At 37.4% G+C, this 22115-nt stretch overlaps 1 protein-coding gene across 5 annotated transcripts in view; it reads right to left on the reverse strand.

The window, feature by feature from the left end:
- Nucleotides 1–22115, reverse strand: part of CTNNA3 (catenin alpha 3) — a 1903490-nt gene that overhangs the window by 1030347 nt on the left and 851028 nt on the right. The window lies entirely within an intron of this gene.

Raw genomic sequence — 22115 nt, forward strand, 5'->3', positions numbered from 1 at the left:
AGCAATAGGTGTTTAATATATGTATTTTTAAAATTTTCTGAATCAACTGGTATCATCTACAAATTTATTTTTGCAGAATAAATCATAACAGAAAGAAAAAAGTTATTGCATGTTACCTTAAATCATGTGTATAACAAAATATATACAAATAAAACAAAAATATTAATTAGGTGTTTATCCATTATTAGATGGTGTCACATGTTCTCAAAACAACTTGAGAAGTAATTTGTACATGCTAATTTTTAGAATTAAGAAAGCTGAGTTTCAAAGATGGTTAATAATTTGAGCAGAGTTTTACAGGTAAAGGAGTTTGAACAGAACTCATGAGAGGGAACAATACCGGAAACCATATTCTATCCACTTTATCACTCTAAAGTCTATCCAGAACTCTGATTTTCTGTTTCTTTAAGTTGCTTGTTCTTATGTCTTCTTATATAAGCCTTTATTTTACAAGCTTCCCTCTCTTCTTACTGTCTCTTAAATATGTCAAAATATTACAAAATATCTGACTCAAGCTTGCTTCTTCATTGAGTAGATTTTAAAAGTTATCTAAAGGACAAAAGAAAGACCTTAAAGATATAAAATAAGGGCAACTTAATATAGTATAAACAAAATATTTTTGTAACTAGATGTTAAAAAAATAAAACATTTTAGTATAGAATCCTATTTATATACTCACTGAAAAATTAATTTTCTTACTCCCCATATTTGTGTGACTGTATATTTTAATTAAGACATTTGCAATTATATTTCTGATAATATGTATCACTGATTACATTTTAGATTTTTTCAAAGCACAACAAGCTCAACAAAGAAAGGACAGAAATAGGACTAAGCAGTTTGGGCTTTATTTATACATAATTGAAACGAATTAGCTGTGGCACCAAATCAAAAAATCTTGTTTCCCTTGAAGCAAGTCTTTGCAGATACTAATACTGTAATTTATGTATATATAGTAGGCTTTTCATTTGCAAGAAGTTTAGAAAATGATCAGAGCATTTTCAATATTGAAAAATGAAGAAATTCACAATAAAATTGGAAGTGATACAATGAGCAGCTACATTTATATATAATTGTGCCATTGGCGAAAGCTATAGAGAAAAAGTGAAACAAATAAACAACAAAAAAAGAAAGTGTCCTACTTGGAAATGTAGCCCCTGAAGAAGATACATCCTCAATTCCATCTTTCACTTCTTTAGCACCTAGAAGGGTCTAGAATTAAATATAATCCTTTCAGAGTGATCTCTGGTTACTTTGGGTCTCAAAGGTCCAAAAGTTATGCCCCAATTCTCACACTTTATTGTGTGAGACAGGAGGCATGAATTGCAGCCCTTTTTGTTACAAACCAGCTGTGTCACTATATCTTGCAAGACTGCAGGTACCACATTTGTCAAACATTGGGTATCAATGGATCTTCAACCAATGCCTTTAAGAATATTCAAACTTTTATGAAGTAGATCAAAAATGGATTATCAGTAAAATCAAGAAAGATTTGTTCACGAAGCAGGAAAATGTTAATATTAAAAATTCTTAATATAAAATGTTCTTTCACATATTATCTTCACTTTTCTTATCTTTCAGCTTCTTTCTTTCTTTTATATTCCAGGAGAGAGACATGGTATGCTATTACAATTAACAGCACTCACCCTGGAGTCAGACTGCCTACATGTGAATCCCTACCATTCACCACCTATAATTGATACAGTCCATTTCTTTATGCCTCAGTTTCCTCATTTATAAAATGAGGATAATACATGTGCTTCTTTATAAAGAAGTCAGGAGGATTAATGGAAGTAATACACATAAAGCACTAGAACAGTGCAGACCTAAGCACCACATAAACAATAGTTGGGCCAGGCACAGTGGCTCATGCCCATAATCCCAGCACTTTGGGAGGCCAAGGTGGGAGGATCACCTGAGGTCAGAAGTTCGAGACCAGCCTGACCAATATGGAGAAACCCTGTCTCTACTGAAAAAAAAAAAAAGAAAAAAACACACAAAATTAGCTGGGCATGGTGGCACATGCCTGTAATCCAAGCTACTTGGGAGGCTGAGGCAGGAGATTTGCTTGAACTCAGGAGGCAGAGGTTGTGATGAGCCGAGATTGTGCCATTGCACTCCAGCCTGGGCAATAAAAGCAAAACTCCATCTCAAATAAAATAAAATAGTTGCCATAAATGATGCATACAACAGGAAAAAGTTTAGCACCAGATCTGATATTTATTCTAAAATTCAAAGGTAAATACTGCATGGTGCTCCACAAAGAGTGCCATGACTTTCTTGTGCCTTACAACTGAATATATCCTTCCTTCTAGCCCTAAATGGCTATAACTCTGTATTTAAGTAGGCTAATGGACTCTATAAAACAGAATTCCTATTTTGTTTCTTTCAAATTTCTAGGTTATATAACAAGTTTAGGGGGTGTGGTTAGCCAGATGATGGATAATTGGGCCACAGCTTTGTTTGTTTTTGTTTATTTACACTAATAATGATATTTTATTAAAGGCTGCAAATTTTATGGTGTATCCAACAGGCTGTGTTCTGATATTTAAGAACCTGACTGACAGTAACATGGACTACAGATCACTTCTTAAATAATGCTGGTAAATAACTGAATGAAGAGTGGTTTTTATAAAACCTAACTCCTGCCTAAAAGGTTCCTTTTTCTCCCTTTCTGGGCCAGTGAGAATCTTCCAGGCCACACCCATAGTACAAGGACTTTGCCAGTCAGGGCCTTCCTCATCCATTTCTCTAGCCTCCTCTTGCTAGCATCCATGCTCTCATTTCATCATCCATGGGACTTCCTGTATGCCTTTCCCTCTGCCTGAACCTTCCTGTTTCCACCTTTAACCTGGTTAACTTCTGACCATCCTGTAGGAGTCGGCTCAAGGCCTCTCAGTCTTGAGTTTTGTGTTCCTTGTTGGGCTCCTGCAGCAGCACCCCATTCTCACCTCCATTAGTCCTTACCATTAGGAGCAATCATTGGTTTAAGTGTATTCTCTGCTACTGCATTTGAAGCTCCATTCTGACAGAAGCTGTGGTGTATTAATCTTAGTATCCAAGAACATCATCCCTACTTTTATTGAGTTCTCAGCAACAGTTTATTGAATGAATGAATGAGGTTACCCATCCTGAATCCTGATAGGTCTCATGCTTAAAATGTCTGCTTTGTGTGAAAAAAATGAGAAATATTACTAAATATTGTTACGATATATTATTCCTATGAAAATAAGCATATTCCTATGAAAATAAGCAAAGTGTTTAAGCATATACTGTATGCTACCTTTTATCAAAGAAAGGGGATAGGAATATATAAAGATGTGTATGTGTATGTGTGTACATATATATACTTTAAACCAAAAATTAATAAAAGTGGTGATATCCATAGGAAGAAAAGGGACAAAGTAAAGCAAACAAGATAAGTTACACTTCTCCAAACGTGCTTTACTTTGAGGTTTTGACTTTGGAAACATGAAAATGTTTCAAATAATTATTAAACAAAATTAATTTAAACTAAAACAGTAATTCATAAAAATTAAAAGAAAATTTAAAAAGGGAATATAACTGTGTATGGATTGGTAGCTTAACCAACAACAAATTATTTTAAAAGGCAAAAACCAATAACTTGATTGTATACTCCTGGTGAGTATTTTCTAAGGACAATGAAAAATGCAAGGAAAACTTAAATCATTTTTATTCATCAGATTGTTAATAATATGAGTTACTCTTAGAATACTATTAAATTGTTGCATATATAGAATCATATAAAACCAACACCTTTAGTTTAAGAGAAAAGAGATAAACATATGAATTAAAATTGAAAACAAAAACCTATAAACTCAAACTTAAATTGGAAGTATAAAAATATCAACATAAACATGCAAAATATTTCTCTTTCAAAACTTCTCTTCAGAAAAGACCTAGAAACAGTGACTCAATGAGAAATGAACATTTCCAGTACCCGGATTGTGGACACAAAAGGAACCAAGGTGCCTTATTGGTATGGTTATGTGCTGGTCAGGACAGAAAATGTAAGAGAAGAGGCTAATTTGTCCTACCAGAAAGTGAAAATGTGCCAATGACTAGTGGAATCATATCAAAAGGACTCAGGAGCAAAAGTGAAAGAATTCCTATTGGCAGATGAGATAACTGAACATCAGAAGGAACAATAACTGCAACGGATTGAAAAATATCAAATATCACAAAATCTATGCAGTCATATTGATGTTTAAAAATAACTCAATGGTCATCTCTAAAGAAGTTTAGAGAACCAATCACTTATCATTAGAGAGAGTAGCTTGCATTATTTCTGCCTTCTGTGTACAAAACGTGACTCAATATAAATACGCACATAATATAGTAAGGTTGTTCTTTGTAGAATCATGGATTTCAGAAAAGAAAAATCCTAAAATTCATATGGAACTACAAAGTATCTGTACAGCTAAAGCAATTTTGAGAGAGAAGAACAAAGACAGAGGCATCATATTTCCTGACTTCAAAATATACTACAAAGCTATAGTAGTCAAAACAGTATGGTGCTGGCAACAAACAAGCAAACAAACAAAAAACAGACAGACCAATGGAACAGAATAGAGAGTCCAGAAATAATACCACACACATATACTTAACATGAGTGCCAAAAAATACACAATGAGGAAAGATAGCATCTTCAACAAATAATGTTGAGGAAACTGGATATCTACATGCAAAGAACAAAACTGGATCCTTACCTCACACTAACTTACCACACACTAGACACAAAAATCAACTCAAAATAGATTACAGATTTACATGTAAAATCTGGCAACGTAAAACTCCTAGAAGAAAATATAACGGGAAAGTTTCATGACACTGGGCTTGGCAATGATCTCTTGGATATGATACCAGAAGCTCATGCAACAAAAGCAAAATTAGATGACTGGGACTACATCAAGCTTAAAAGCTTCTGTACTGCAAAGAAAACAATAAACAGAATGAAAAGGTAATCTATGGAATGAGAGAAAATATTTACAAATCATACACCTGATAAGAGATTAATATCCAAAATATATGAGGAACCCCTACAATTCAACAGCAGAAAACTAAATTACCCAATTAAAAATGGGCAAAGGACTTCAATAGACATTTCTCCAAAGAACACATAAACATGGCAAACAGGTTATATCAAACAGTAACTTCACTAACTATGAGGGAAATGCAAATCAAAATTATGAAGTATCACCACACACCTGCTAAGATGGTTATTATAGAAAAATATAACAACAATTCAAATGTCAGCAAAGATATGGAGAAACTGGAACCTTTGTCCACTGTTAATAAGAATGTAAAATGACACAGCTTCTGTGGAAAACAGTATGGAGGTTCCTCAAAAAATAAAAACAGAATTACCATATGACCAAGCAATCCCACTTCCAAGAATATATTCAAAAGAATTGAAATCAAGATGGTTGCTTCCAAGATGGCCAATAGGAACAGCTCTGGTTGGAAGCTCCCAGCAAGATCGACGTAGACCTGCATTTCCAACTGAGGTACCTAGTTCATCTCATTGGGACTGGTTGGACAGTGGGTGCAGCCCACAGAGGGCGAGCCGAAGTAGGGTGGGGCATTGCCTCACCCAGGAAGCGCAAGGGTTCGGAGGATTTCCCTTTCCTAGCCAAGGGAAGCCATGACAGACTGTACCTGGAAAAATGGTACACTTCCGCCCAAATACTGTGCTTTTTGACAGTCTTAGCAACTGGCAGACCAGGCGATTCCCTCCCATGTCTGGCTCAGCAGGTCCCACACCCACGGAGCCTTGCTCACTGCTAGCACAGCAGTCTGAGATCAACCTGCAAGGCTGCAGCCTGGCGGGGGGAGAAGCATCTGCCATTGCTGAGGCTTGAGTAGGTAAACAAAGCAGCCAGGAAGCTCAAACTGGGTGGAGCCCACCACAGCTCAACAAGGCTTACTGCCTCTATAGACTCCACCTCTGTGGGCAGGGCATAGCTCAACAAAAGGCAGCAGACAACTTCAAACTTAAATGTCCCTGTGTGACAGCTCTGAAGAGAGTAGGGGTTCTCCCAGCACAGTGTTTGAGCTCTGAGAACAGACAGACTGCCTCCTCAAGTGGATCCCTGACTCTGTGTAGCCTGACTGGGAGGCACCTCCCAGTAGGGGCTGACAGACAACTCATGCAAGTGGCTGCCCCTCTGGGACAAAGCTTCCAGAGGAAGGATCAGGCAGTAATATTTGCTGTCCTGCAATATTTGCTGTTCTGCAGCCTCCACTGATGAAACCTAGGCAAAAGGGGCTGGAGTGGACCTCCAGCAAACTCCAACAGACCTGCAGCTGAGGGGCCTGACTGTTACAAGGAAAAGTAACAAACAGAAAAGAATAGCATCAACATCAACAAAAAGGACATCCCCAATAAAACCCCATCTGCAGGTCACCAATGTCAAAGACCAAACGTAGATAAAACCACAAAGATGGGGAGAAACCAGAACAGAAAAGCAGAAAATTTCAAAAAACAGAGTGCCTCTTCTCTCCCAAAGGATCACAGCTCCTCGCCAGCAATGGAAGAAAGCTGGACAGAGAATGACTTTGACAAGTTGACAGAAGTAGGCTTCAGAAAGTCGGTAATAACAAACTTCTCTGAGCTAAAAGAGCGTGTTCCAACACATGGCGAGGAAGCTAAAAACCTTGAAAAAAGGTTAGATGAACAGCTAACTAGAATAAACAGTGTAGAGAAGACATTCAATGGCCTGATGGAGCTGAAAACCATGGCATGAGAACTTCATGACACAGGCACAAGCTTCAGTAGCCAATTTGATCAAGTGGAAGAAGGGATATCAGTGATTGGAGATCAAATTAATGAAATAAAGCAACAAGACAAGATTAGAGAAAAAGGAGTAAATAGAAATGAACAAAGTCTCCAAGAAAGATGGGACTATGTGAAAAGACCAAATCTACATCTGATTGGTGTACCTGAAAGTGACAGGGAGAATGGAACCAAATTAGAAAACACTCTTCAGGATATTATCCAGGAGAACTTCCCCAACCTAGCAAGGCAGGCCAACATTCACATTCAGGAAATACAGAGAACACCATAAAGATACTCCTCGAGAAGAGCAACTGCAAGACAGATACTTGTCAGATTCACCAAGGTTGAAATAAAAGAAAAAATGTTAAGGGCAGCCAGAGAGAAAGGTCGGGTTACCCACAAAGTTTGCACAATGATTTAAGTTTTCTGTTCACTCCACCATCAATTATAGTTCAGAGAACATCATCAATATCAAGTAGTTGGGAATATCTACCCCAACAGATATCAAAATATATGTGCCACTACCACTGGAAGATTCGATAAGCGAAGGCTTCCTTGATTCTTATTTTCAAGCTGATGAAATAAGGTAATTAAATTAAAAGACTGTCCCTTGTCATAAAGCAAATATGGTGAAGGCTATCATAGGAACTGACCAAAAAAATTAAAGCCAATCTCAAAACATCCATATGAATTTTCTTAACATGAGGGATGTATTTTGTAGAGAAGTTACATTATGATTTCAGAAGACATCTTGGCTTCACTACACATAGCACATCTGGGAATTGTCTACTTGAAAGTCTTGGCTAGAAGTTCTATTTGATGGCCTCAAATTGATTCTGATATTGAAAAGTCTAAAGGAAGTTAGTAAATGCCATATGCCAGGCTACTTGGCATAACAGAGTAAGACACCTAATTTTCCAGTGGGAAAAGACCAAAAAAGTTGGAGCAGGACTTCACATTGATCTTGTTAAGAGATGAAAACTTTGCCCTTTAGTATACTGCTTGTCACAGTGACAACAAGTCTTTCACTTCTACCTCAAGCCTCTGGGATGACAGTGTGACTCCATGCCAGTTTCTTGTAGCATACAGGCTGCCAGACACAATTATTTCTAACAGACACATTTGTTTCAGTCAAGTTAGGGTATTTGTGGACAAGGATCTCATCCAAGCTGTCACCATTGCACACACCTGTTTTACCGAATGTTTAGAATGAAAGGCTGGTGCAGACTAGCAAAGACACTGTGAAGTGGTTTTTCATTGTCCAATATGCTACGGATGTTCTCTAAGAGGTCCTGGTCATGCTGAATACTACTTAGGTTAAGTTTCCTAACTTGTGTCAACCATCTCTATTGAGCATAAACTGAGAACTTATAAAATGAATAAGAGAGTATTCTAGCTGCTGCTATGGCTAGATTAATCATTGTTTTTAAATATATATATATTCATTTTTATCATAGTAGTTTCGCTTTGCTGGCACTTAATTCAGGTTTCGCCCCTGTAAGTTGAGTCTGGATAGTGCCATTTTTATGGAGTCACAAAGCACCCTGTGCTTTTTTCATGCTAGCACTCCCTACACACATTGTAACAAGTGTTTATGATATGCCAGATTAGATTGTAAATGCCACAAGTGTGGAAATGTATCTGTTCTCTTAATTCTTCAGCACCTAGAATGGGAAGTAGCACATGGTGGACATATGAGGACCAGATTACAAACAGTCATTTAAATGAGGCTTCTTCAAGCTGGATTTTAAAGTCAGCCTTCTTGACACGGTATTGTTGGCAAGTTTTTATTTATTTATTTAGGCTACAGGTATTTCCAGTAAGGTCCTCATTGAAAGCCCACTTAAGCTAGGAAGCCACTTGTGATAATACTAGAGGTAAGAAACAGGAAGAGTAAACAGCTCGAAATAAGGAATTGTCCCCAAATTGCCCCTGTACATGTTGACAAACACCCCAAATCAGAAGTGAATACAAGATCACTACCAGCCGGGCACGGTGGCTCACTCCTGTATTCCCTGCAATTTAGAAGGCCGAGGCAGGTGGATCACCTGAGGCTGGGAGTTCGTGGCCAGCCAACACAGAGAAACCACGTCTCTACTAAAAATACAAAAATTAGCCGGGCATGGTGGCACATGCCTGTAATCCCAGCTACTCGGGAGGCTGATGCAGGAGAATCGCTTGAACCCAGAGGTGGAGGTTGTGGTGAGCCAAGATTGCGCCATTACACTCCAGCCTGGGCAACAAGACCAAAACTCCATCTCAAAATAAATAAATAAATAAATCACTACCTTTGGACACAAATGAAATTTCCTTCAGAACAGGAAATTTCCTCCAACCAATTACTCAGACTGGAAGCAAATAAGAGAGCAATAAAAATCCATCTGCAACACTTCTTAGTCAAATAGAGACTGCCAAATGGTGAAAAATACACCAGTACTCTGGTTAATTGGCCCAAATTTTGAGTGAGTTTCACACTTAGTACATACTTTCCACTTGCACTTATCACATCTTGGGTAACATAGATTTGTGAATCAACTACAGGTATTCCCAGAGAACCATAATTATGATAATGATATAGCCATTAGGAGTAGCTACTTCTGCATCATCTTAATGTTTTATTTTCAACACACATATATTGAGTATCCATTATCTGCCAAGAGTAGAATTCAGAGATGAATGAAACACCACAATCCCTGAATTTAAAGAATATTCTATGGGGAAAAGGGCAAATAAACAATTTAATACTATGCATTTATATGGCATGTATAAATGATTTATAAAAGTGCTTATGAGGAAGTCACCAAAATCCCTAGAAAATGTTTATGAAAATTATAATGTTTTAGATACATCTTATAGAAGATTTCACCAGATAAAAACTAAAGGAAGACTATTACAATAAGAGAGAGTAGCATAACAGTGATTTAAAGTCGGCTAGAAAATGGCTTGTTCAGGGAATAACAAATAATAAATACTCACAGTGTGGCTGTATTACAGGTAGCATAGCATCTTGGTTAGTAAGTGCAAGTAATGACAAAAGGGTAGATTTAAGCCAGATGGTAAATAATCTTTGTATCAAGTTGAATTCTTTGTCCTTCATGGCCTCGCTTAAAGCATCTGCCAAGTCTTATACAGTATGACTCTACCAACTTTATCACTACCCTTAACCATCACATCTGATGGAAACTTAGGGTGATTACCTTTTCCTAGAACAGCCAACTCATAAGTCAGATAGCAACCCATAAGATGGCATGGAAAAAAATCAGAATTTTCTTCTCTAGAATTTTAAACAGAAAACTATCTAAAGAATGAACTGATTTTCATTACAACTAAGACAGTCACAAGGTAGCATGTAGGCATTGAAGATAACATGGAAAGCCAACTCCATGGCGAGCAAAAACCATGAATAAGCTAGAGCTGTGAGGCAGAACAGAGGTGAACACAAGACAGGTGACGTGGAGAAAAGCAAAGTGGCAGAGCACTGAAATGAAGCTATGGATCCCTCTCCAATTTGGTTTCCACTCTTGTTGAAAACCAATTGTTTGCCTTTAACAAAAATATAAATGAAATGACAACCTTGTGCGTCATGACAATGAGTCGCTATTTAACCAGGGGTCACAGTGAGCTATTCAGGGGATTTAAAGAAGACGACAATGTAAGCAATTTTAGATAGTATATTGGGAAAGGAGTAAGGCTATTCTGAAGTTGCCCTTTGAGCCATTCCACTGAGGCCTAACCAAATTTCAAACAAGAAGGAAGCAATAATTCTTTTGTTTACCTTGTTACTTGAAGGGGAATAACTTCCTACTTAAAATATTATGCTAGCCATGTGGGAGATAGATTATGTGTGCTACAATATTAGTAATTTCTTTCCTTTTCAGAGCCAATTATGCACGTTTCAGTTACTTAAGGGAAAGTCTGTATAATTCAACATTAATAAAGACTGTTCTATACATTTCCAACAGTAGGAGGAACTTAAAAGAATTCTTTTGCCCATAGCAAAGAATGCCATGCATTAAATTCAAGTTAATAAAAAATTTGTATAGTTTCCAATATTTGTAAAGATTACCTTTGGATGGCGAGATCATGGTTCATATGTTTTATAATAAATGTATATCACTATTATAATGCAAAGAAAATAAACTTCGAGAATAATTGAAGACTTGTTTGTTTCCTTTCTATTTAACAAAACAGATTTTAAGTCCTAGTAGTCTAGTTAAATCTATATGAGGTTAGGAAAAAAGTTACATAAAGTGTCAACTACTGTTTTTCACATTATACAAAAACATTGATTTGACTTCAAAGAAGACAGAATGATTATAAGAAATAGACTAATCTCAAAGGATCTAGGTCCTACTCAAAGTCTTATATCTGTGTCATATATTAATTAAACCAGTTACTTCATCTCTCTGGTCTACATTTTTAAATCTGTAAAATGTGAATTGGACAAAATAATCTCAAAATCCCAATTATGTGAGTCTCTTAAGCCTTTATGTCACTACTACTTGGTATTACTACAATATTTTCCAAGTTCAACTTGCAAAGCTTGTAAGCCACTTGAATTTATGTAAAACCTCTCAAGTCTTTTAGAACTACCCACAGAAAATATATAAAGCCTAAGAATCAGGGCCAATGGCCTGAACATATAATGACATGTTTAACTGTTTTGGTTTCTCTAGGCAGAAGCCTAGAGTATTTCAAAAGGAAAACACAATGATTGAAAATTGAATACACTAAATCAAAAATATTTTCATGGTTTTAACTAAATACTATAAAGAGAAAAAATATAGAATCAACATAGGCTGTTGCCTTTAGAAAAAGTCTGGCCTCAAATATAGCCAATGAAGAGAAGAAATTTTATATTACTATTACCAGATTTTGCATACAGGCCCATACTGCATCATCAGAAGATACAGATTTGGATGATACATAAGTGGCTGCCTATTTGAAATTTAGGTTTACTTGTAAACCTCTACTTCCTAGAGTTGTAAACACACACTCACCCTCACACACCACACCACCACCAGAACGATACACATATGTATCAAATTCAGGTTTTCTAGTTTTTTACTATAAAATAAATACAAATTTGAAAATAGCAAAGTATTCCAAAGTATAAATGATAATAATTAAAAACAAAATTTTGATACAAAAAAAGTAAGAAAATAAATACAGATACCAATAGGGTATAGTTTGTTTTTTTTTTAAGTTTACATAACATTCCATTCTCTCTATTTCATTAAAAATTAAAAGTTCTTTTTTTTAGAAGAAACATTGGGCTCAGGAAAACTAAACACCTGTAAGATATTGAAAACATTTAAGTTTGCAAAGTTATAATAAATACAAAGTATGAGATGCCAAAGAAAATTTAGTGTGCATGAACACAACACCAGGAAGAGTCATCCTATTTCCAGCAAATATATTCCCTCAATATCTATAGTAAGATATAACCCCCAAGAACGGTAGCAAAAAATATTTTTTCCTAGCATTTTTGGAGGCTGCTGGGCTTGCTAATATTAGCAGGTTGGTCTAGGCTAAAAGGAGGATGTGGGAGAAACCTCATCAAAGTGATGATTCAAAATTCATAAATAAATAAACAAATGGGGGAACATTTTAATCACAACCACAGTAGAGTACATGAAATAATGGCAGACACCCTTAATGAACTATACAGCCAAGGAAGCCACAAGTAAATACAATATATCCAAGCTTCTTCTAATTTAAAAGTTGTGTTAAGAAATGTGTACATAGGCCATAGGCCGGGCATGGTGGCTCACGCCTGTAATCCCAGCACTTTGGGAGGCCGAGGCAGGCGGATCACGAGGTTAGGAGATCGAGACCATCTTGGTTAACACAGTGAAACCCTGTCTCTTCTAAAAATACAAAAAATTAGCCGGGTGCAGAACAAAAGGACTTCAGTCTCCCTTGCTATTAATCCAACTTCACAAGCATGAAATTTACAGACACACACAAGAATTCATCATTGAAACCTTTTCGCCTTGTCGTGCTCAGCTGCTGAAAAGTGGCCACACTCTTGGAAATGAATGTTAATAAAAAAAGAGAAAAAAAAAAAAAGAAAATTAGCCGGGCGCGGTGGCAGGCCCCTGTAGTCCCAGCTACTTGGGAGGCTGAGGCAGGAGAATGGCGTGAACCCGGGAGACGGAGCTTGCAGTGAGCCAAGATAGCACCACTGCAGTCCAGCCTGGGCAAAAAAGTGAGACCCCGTCTCACAAAAAAAAAAAAAAAAAAAAAAAAGAAATGCGTACATAGTAAGAGACCTTATAACGACACTAGTGCAAAATAGATTGGAGGATATGGATAACAAAGGAGGACAGCATCTCACATTTACAAAGATCTTCAGCTCCCATTTTCAACCCTGGGCTATAGTCTTAATTTATACGGCATCCTTCCAGTCTCCTTCCCTCACCCCCTGTATCATCTGCCATGCCTGAAATCTGTCATCAGAAATCTGTATCTGAAACATGGCAGATTGATCGCATGCTTTTATTGTCTCTTTCACATCAAAACTCAAGCAATGACAAATGAATACAAATGAGGATAAAGAGAAAAGAAGAATGAACGAACAATTTCTACAAACTTTAGGAGAACAGAATACATGGTACAGTCAAGGCAGCTACAGTCTAAGTGCTTACTGAAGGGGGACCTTATGTTGTGCCATAAAGGTCATGAGAAGCACCAGAAGTAGGGGGCACAAAAAAGATGGGGACTGATCTTCATGGAGCGAGATCAACTGCCAGATTTCCATCTTTACCCCAAGCAATCAAAAGACTACCCCATCCCTCTAACAGAAAAGAGTTTATTTTCTGGCAAATTCAAACCTGAAAAGCTACATTGAAGTATACTAAGCATAGCAGTGGGGCTTGGGACTGAAAACCTAAGACTAAAATGAGAATGTACATGTTGAACTTGGGGCACTCAGCACCCTTTCCCTGCCTTGCCCCCAGAACACTGGTAGCTGGTGCACATTTTCCATGTAGGAGCTGTTGGCAGTCTTCTCTGGGGCTGTAGGGGTGGAGTCTACATACATGTATCTGAAGCAAGCTCTCTGTCTAATCTTGTTAACACAAAATCCACCACCAAAACCTTGCCCACTGGCAGAGTACCTCCTTTTTTTTTTTTTTGAGACGCAGTCTCACTCTGTCCCCCAGGCTGGAGTGCAGTGGCATGATCTCGGCTCACTGCAAACTCTGCCTCCCGGGTTGATGCCATTCTCCTGCCTCAGCCTCCCCAGTAGCTGGGACTACAGGCACCCGCCACCACGGCCGGATAATTTTTTGTATTTTTAGTAGAGACAGGGTTTCACCATGTGAGCCAGCATGGTCTCGATCTCCTGACCTCATGATCCGCCCTCCAGCAGGGTACTTTCTATCAGTTTTTAGTGATTCATTCATTAATCTGCATGAACACAGAAGAATCTTAACAGTTGAGAAATGCCTCCAACATGAAACGGGCCAGCACGAACTGGCTAAATTACCTCAGAGGAAATAGTGGCACCACAACAAGCAGTATACCACCAAAAAAAAAAAAAAAAACTGCCAATAATATCCTCACAGTGAGAAAAAATGGCACATCCACGAGAGTAACAGTATGCTATGAAGAAGGGGCAAAAACACAACGTAAAAAGAGCTCATGGAGCTAACCAATACGATCACCTAAATTAGGGTGGGAGTTGGGGGATCAGCAAACTGTTTCTGTAAAAGGCCAATAGTAAATATTCTAAGCCTGCAGGATTTGCCATCTCTCAACTCTGCCACTGTAGCTTGAAGACAACCATAGACAATGCATAAAAGAATGCACATGAATGAATGTTTCTTTATTTACAAAAACTTAATTTTATTTATACTGCTTGACCCAGTGGTATCACTGCTGGATTTGATTGTGCCATAATCTTCTGACATCTGGTCAAAATTTGTAATAAATAAATAAAAGATTGGATCATAAGGCATAGACATTACTCTGCAGGATGGAAAGAGATAAAGAGATGGAAAATAGGAAAGAAAAACCAAAGGATCAATCCAGGAAATCCAAAATTTGTCCAATAGAAGTTCCAGAGACAGAGAACAAAGAAAAATGAGGAGAGATCATTTTTTGAAACATACAACACATTTGTATTGTTGTGACGTGAAGGACATGTCTCCATATTTAAAAAGCTCACTGAGTATCCAACAATTAATGAAAAAAAAAAAGCACGAACCAAAGTATATCTGTATACAATTTCTGAATACCAGGCGGGAAGAAAGTATCATACAGAGGAAAAAATAGATCATACACAAAGAAATAAGAAGCAGAATATTGTCTGATTCTCTACAGTGAGAATAGTATGGGAAGACAGTAATTCAATGTCTCAAAGATTCTGAGGGAAAATTATTTACCACCCAGAATTACATTACAGCAATCTATCAATCAGTAATACTGTACTAAAAAACTTAGACATGAAATTTTTATTTCACGTGCACCCTTTCCTAAAAATCTATTAGTGAAGGTGCTTCAACAAAATGAGTGGTAAACTAAGAAAAAACTACATGGAAGCCAGGAAATAGGGATCCTGTTCTGGAAAATGGTGAAGTACTAGGTACACAGCTAGAATTGGATACTGGAGCCGAGACATGGAGTGCTGCAGGCAAACGAGATTATCTGAATTGCTTGAATGTTTGGAAAGCTCAGGCATTTGACATATATATATATATATATATATATACACACACACACACACACACACACATACACACACACACACACACACACACATATATTTTAGATGGAGCCTCACTCTGTAGCCAGGCTGGAGTGCCGTGGTGCAATCTTGGCTCACTGCAACCTGTGCCTCTCGAGTTCAAGCGATTCTCCTGCCTCAGCGTCCTGAGTGGCTGGGACTACAGGCGCCTGCCACCATGCCCAGATAATTTCTGTATTTTTAATAGAGATGGGATTTCACCATGTTGGCCAGGATGGTCTCGATCTCTTGACCTGGTGATCCACTCACTTGGCCTCTCAAAGTAGGCTGGGATTACAGGTGTGAGCTACTGTGCCCGGCCCTTGACATATATTTTTAAATGTTGGGACAAACAACAAGCCCTAGATACAGACAAAACAGCAAATGTAAAAGAGCTAGAGAGAGAAAGAAAATAGGAACAATCCTTAAACTGCAAGAAAAGCAAAACGCTGAATGAGAATGGCAACATAGTCTAGTACACCACTTAATTCATAGGTGTCTTTGTTTACACAGTGACTGTGAGTCATATGGCCTATTTATTTAATACCATAATAATAACATATTAACATGGGAAGCAGGGAGAGTAAATGATACTGAATCCTCAGTTAAAATAGCAAGAAATTAAAACATCAACAAAATTCAAAAATATTATAAGAATTAAACAATAGCTAAAGGCCGGGCGTGGTGGCTCACACTTGTAATCCCAGCACTTTGGGAGGCCGAGACGGGCGGATCACGAGGTCAGGAGATCAAGACCACAGTGAAACCCCGTCTCTACTAAAAATACAAAAAATTAGCCGGGCGTGGTGGCGGGCGCCTGTAGTCCCAGCTACTCGGAGAGGCTGAGGCAGGAGAATGGCGTGAACCCGGGAGGCGGAGCTTGCAGTGAGCTGAGATTGCACCACTGCACTCCAGCCTGGGCGACAGAGCAAGACTCCGTCTCAAAAAAAAAAAAAAAAAAAAAAAAAATTAAACAATAGCTAAAATAAAAGGACTGCACCTAAAAAGAGTAATGGGTAAGAAGTTGAGAGGGAAGAGCAACGATGAACGTTTTTAATACAGGGCTTTTCTCCTATTTGCTTTTTAAGCTACAGTATGTGCATAAAATGCGGTTCTCTGTGCTTCCTTAATACTTTCCATTTCTCAGATTTACCTATTAAATTTCAAGTATCCTGAGAAAGCTAATACTATAAGCCATTATCAGCTAAAACCATAGGATTCATTTGTTGATAAGTGGAAAAATGTCCAAAAAGAACTGGGTCACCATAGGCGCCTGGAGACAAAGTGGAAATGAAAGAAAATCAGTAAGGGAGAGGTAAGGAGGTGCTGGGGGGAAATTGAATTGTAGGACACTCAGTTGATGTCCAGAGAGCTGGAGAATTGGTTGGTATGGAAAAACTCCACACTCTGGTGTCAGAAGTGTGGAGTATATAAAAAAACAATTTTCTTTTCCTTTTTACTGGTGGCCAATGAAAACCCAAAAGGAGATTACATCTAAGGTGACAGGATTATGTGAGTTGCTCCCTACTTGCTCTCCAATGTCAACAACTCAGAAAGGGATTTTTCTGGCCACAGTATCAAATAGTTATTGCCCTTATCCTTGTTAATCTTCTTCACAGCACTTATCACTGGTTGACATAGTAGTGTGTAGCTATTTTTATTTTTCCCATCTCATCAACAAGAATGCAAGAAGTCCTCCGGTGGAAGGCACTTTGTCTTATTCACTACTGTATCCCCAGCACAAAGAACAGTGTTAAGAGTTTAATAAATACTTATTGAATAAACAAGTTAATTTTATTTTTATTAAGGATCTGTGGCATTTGCTACCAGGGACTAAGTAAATTTTTGCTTGAGTTACAATTTTGCCACATGGGGGCTCTGCTGTTAGTCGCAAGAGTATCCTAAGCATTCCCCAACATTCTTAAGGGAACTGTTCGACTGGGAATGGCCACAGCTACCAAGTACTAACAGTATAAGGAAGGATCCTCCGGTTTGACATATACGCTGACATATTTTAGAGTAATATAAGCACCCACAGACTCCTGTTCTCTGCTACTTAATTGCAAACTATTCAGGGATTCTCATTTGTCAGAAGTTTAATATCTTTCAGGTCTGGGCCCTAAAATAAAAATGTTTTTAAATCAGACATTGTCTCAGAAATAAAAATAAAACCAACCTATGGCATAGCTGCTTCTTTATCAAAATCAAGATTGTCTATTATCTTTCTCCTCCTGGTGACTGGGGAATTTAATTCCTAATGCTGCTATAATTGCCAGGAAGTCAAATTTCAAAACACACCAGTGTATCCAGTTGAAACTATTACATACAGTGCTTTAAAAATACAATATGAAATTTTCTTCAAAAACTCTTGTTACATCAGAATATATGTGAAGTGGATATAGCAAAATGTTATGATACCATTTAAAGAACACTGACTGACTTTACATCCAAGGCACAGTCATAGATGCAAAGTAAAACATCAAATATTAAGGTAAAAAATTGGTTAAGAGGTTTTTATAGTCCCTCTAAAAGTCTTCTCTCCACTGTGAGAAAATACAGGAAATTTAGGAATAAATATTAAACTAGACATTTTACAATGTGACTCTGGTGCCACATGTTTCTTGATGGAATTTGTTCTGAAAGAAAAGCTAGAAAACTGATTTCTCTCAGCTTAAGTGACTACAAATGAATTTTGATTGCTATCCTCTTGATAAGAATTTTTTGTGCCTCAGTTAGATGAACACTTCAACGGCAATACAAAAATTAGCAGATTTGTTTAGCAAGTACCAACAACAAATAATTGCTGTTGCTGACTAAGGGCAAAAAGGCAATTGTGATGGGATGTGAAGAACAGAAATCCTGGTGATATGAATGTTAACCAATAAAGTTCTCAAACTTGCCATTTAACGCATTACTGAATTCTCTGATGGCATAAATACCACAAAGTAGAAGTACAACTTTGCTCTAAGTCCTGTATTACTCAAAAGTTCTTCAAATCTTAAACTGCTACCAAGAATGAATAGATGGCCCAAATATCCACTTTGGGGCTGGATATTCTGCTCAAATTAATGAATAGACTCTTGTTAAACATATACGCCATGAAAACTGACTCTGTGCAAGTTAAAGCCTACAATGGGAAAACCACCAAATGCAGAACATGGAACAAGCTACGGTCCAAACGACCTGGCATCCAACAAATCAATGGCATTACAAAATGAAAGAGATTTCAAATACATCAAAAACAAATGCAATGTGTGGGCTTTTCCTAAGATCTTGATACAAACAAACCTACTTGAAGAACTTGTTAATTTTGTTAGGTATAATAATGCTAGATGGTTAAATTAAAAGGCTATTAGTTAGGAATGTATACTGAAATGTGCGTGTGTGTAGATAGATAAATAGAGAGAGAGAGACAGATTATAAAGACATATGTTGGCTGGGTGTGGTGGCTCACGCCTGTAATCCCAGCACTTTGGGAGGCTGAGGTGGGCAGATCACAAGGTCAGGAGATTGAGACCATCCTGGCTAACACAGTGAAACCCTGTCCCTACTAAAAATAAAAAAATTAGCCGGGCGTGGTGGCACACACCTGTAGTCCCAGCTACCTGGGAGGCTGAGGCGCGAGAATCACTTCAACCCGGGAGGCAGAGTTTGCAGTGAGCCGGGATCGCGCCACTGCACTCCAGCCTGGGTGACAGAGCGACACTCTGTCTCAAAAAAAAAAAACAAGACATATGTTGAAGATTTGCTTTCAAAATACTCTGGAAAGAAAAAAATATTGCACTTATGTGGGAAGAGGTGTGAGTATCAACGAAATAAAATTAGCAAAATAGTAATAATTTTTGGAGTTGATATTTATTATACTAGCCTCTCTACTTTTGTGTATGCTTCACCTTTCCTACTGAAAGGAAGAAAAAAAAGTATTTCCTTGAAGTCATGTAGTCTTTTCAGCCTTCAGAAGTCTGCCACTGAAGGTTATAGTATTGGCTAGATTTCCGTATTCCCATATTTACCTTAGGACTACCTTTGCAGGAAGTGACAGTGAGGAATGCAATAAAACCTGAGAATATGGATTGATGCTGCTGCATAAATGTATCTTCAGGTGAATGGAAGGGAGACATGTTGGATAACCTTGTAATGTCTCATTCGTTAAATTTGTCTTTTTCCAGAAAGACACTGAGAGACCATTTTAATGGTTGGACCTGGAATATTCTTTATTCATTTATCTAAGTCAGAGATATTCACTCATAATCATATGTGACCAGACAGGGTTTTTAATGGAGCCTTAAAGCAAGCAGATGGAAATCAAGGATATTTCAGGGAAGTGTTAATGCTCTGATGAAGATCTGGATATAATTACAAATGTAGACATGCATATGAGTATTCTAACTAGAAATGAAGAAAATTATTTTCACAGCTGTAGGAAACTCTATATTGGCATTCTGACAACCCTGATATATTGTTGGGTCACAAACATTAAACTCTTTACAAAAGCTAAATCAAATGCATCTATTGGTGGAAGCACTTTATAAGCGAATACACAGAATATCAATGGTGTATTCTGTATAATAAGTGGTTGTGGTATTAAACTTAGTAGAAAAGAAATACTGAGGAATGTTTCCTATAATATTAGTAAATTCTGGCATGCCCTTGGTCATGTTGATGACCCTTGATAACCCTTAATATATGCTCATGGCCACAGAACCTATACAGAATCAAGGGAAAATTAATTTTGTCATAGATATTCTGATTGCAAAAATATCTGTAACACTTTATAAATATTGTACAATGTACTTACACATAAATCACAAAAATGGTTCCTAAGTAAAAATCCTTAAAAATTTATAAGTCAGGTTTTATGAGTCCCATTTTGCAGATGAGCAAACTGAGACCCTAAGAAGTTTGTGCAGAATCAGTTCCAAATTCCAAATGTCAACTGACATATGCAATAAACAGTACATGTGTTGAGTCCAAATGTTTCCTTACCTAGTCTTCATGCAATCTTCCATTTCAATCTTCATCAAATCTTTTGGCTCTACTGCCCTCCAAGGCCATATGCAAAGATGTTGCCTCTGTCTAGGTCATTTGAATGGAAATCCATTTGCTATTGTTTGGGGGCTAATTTTGCAAATCATTTCATCACTTTCTATTCAAAAAATACCTTTAAAATATTTAAAAATACACCATGGTGCTTTGAGGCTTAAGATTAAGAAATATTTTCAAGAATTAAAGTCTCATAAAAGTGAAGAAAAGTGAGAGCCAAATCCAGATTTAATCCAAATGTGTTAAACTCTTGGTCTTGTTCACAAAATTTGACCCACGAAAACAGTTATGGCTTCACTGTCCCTAGGGTTGCTTAGCCAATAAAAATGAACCATCTTTAATTTCCCTCTTTATTTCATACCTCCACTTCTATTTCCTTAGAAAAGTTCTGTTGATTTTATTTTAAATATATCCAGAATCTAACCAATGCTCGCCACTTCCACTGCTAACACCCTGGCCCAAGCACCATCATCTATCTCCTGGATTGATATGGTGGCCTCGTTACTGTGTCCCCTGCTAAGACTGATCATCTCAGTCAGTCTGTGCTTCTATAAACAAAAATACTATATCCTGGGTGGTTTAAACAGTAAGCATTTATTTCTCCCAGTTCTAATGGCTGGGAAGTCCAAAATGAAGGTACCAGAAGACCTGATGTCAAAAAGAGCCTGATTTCTGGCTTCTTAATAGCTGCCTTCTCTTGTAGTAGAGAGAGAGAAGAAGCAAGCTCTCTCATTTCTGTCTCTTTTTATCCTTATAAACCCACTGATCTGTCATGAGGGTTCGAGTACCATGACCTAATTACCTCACAAAGGCTCTATCTCCAAATACCATCACATTGGGAATTGGGGTTTCAATATATGGATTTTGGGGAGGATAAATGAAAACATCCAATCCACAGCAGTGATCCTTTTAATAGGTAATTTGATCATATATTAACTCTGCACATAAATCTCCAGTTAGCTCCCCATTTTCTCCATAATAAAGACAGTATTCTTAGAATGTCATCCAAAGCCCTCCATGACCTCCATCTTCAATTATTCTATCACTTGGTCTCTCCATTCTAGACTCATTGGCATCCTTGTTGTTCATGGAACACATGATCTGCTTCCACGTTAGGCCTTTGCACTGGCCACTCCCCATATATACATTTAAGTCTCACAAGCTCATATCCTTCAAGGTTTGCTCAGGCCAGTTTCTTAATGGCCCTAACCATCCTATTTAAAACTCAGCCCACCTCATACCTTGCACTCCCAATCTTCCTTATATTTTTCTTTTTTTTCATAGTACATATGACCTACTAATATACTGTATATGTTTATTTTTAATTGTCTGTCTTATCCCTTTAGAATGTAATCTTCACAAGGGCACAGGCCTTTATTTTGCACACAGATGTATTCCCAGTGTCTGGAACAGTGTTTAGCACATAATGGTTATTCAAATTAAATATCTGTAAAATAAATAAAATATCTGTAAGTCAACAACTGTTAAGATACCAGTACATCCTCTTTCAGTTATGAATTTCTAAGTTCATATCTGGCAACT

This window comes from Symphalangus syndactylus, chromosome 4 (assembly GCF_028878055.3).
Source record: "Symphalangus syndactylus isolate Jambi chromosome 4, NHGRI_mSymSyn1-v2.1_pri, whole genome shotgun sequence".
Classification (NCBI taxonomy): domain Eukaryota; kingdom Metazoa; phylum Chordata; class Mammalia; order Primates; family Hylobatidae; genus Symphalangus; species Symphalangus syndactylus.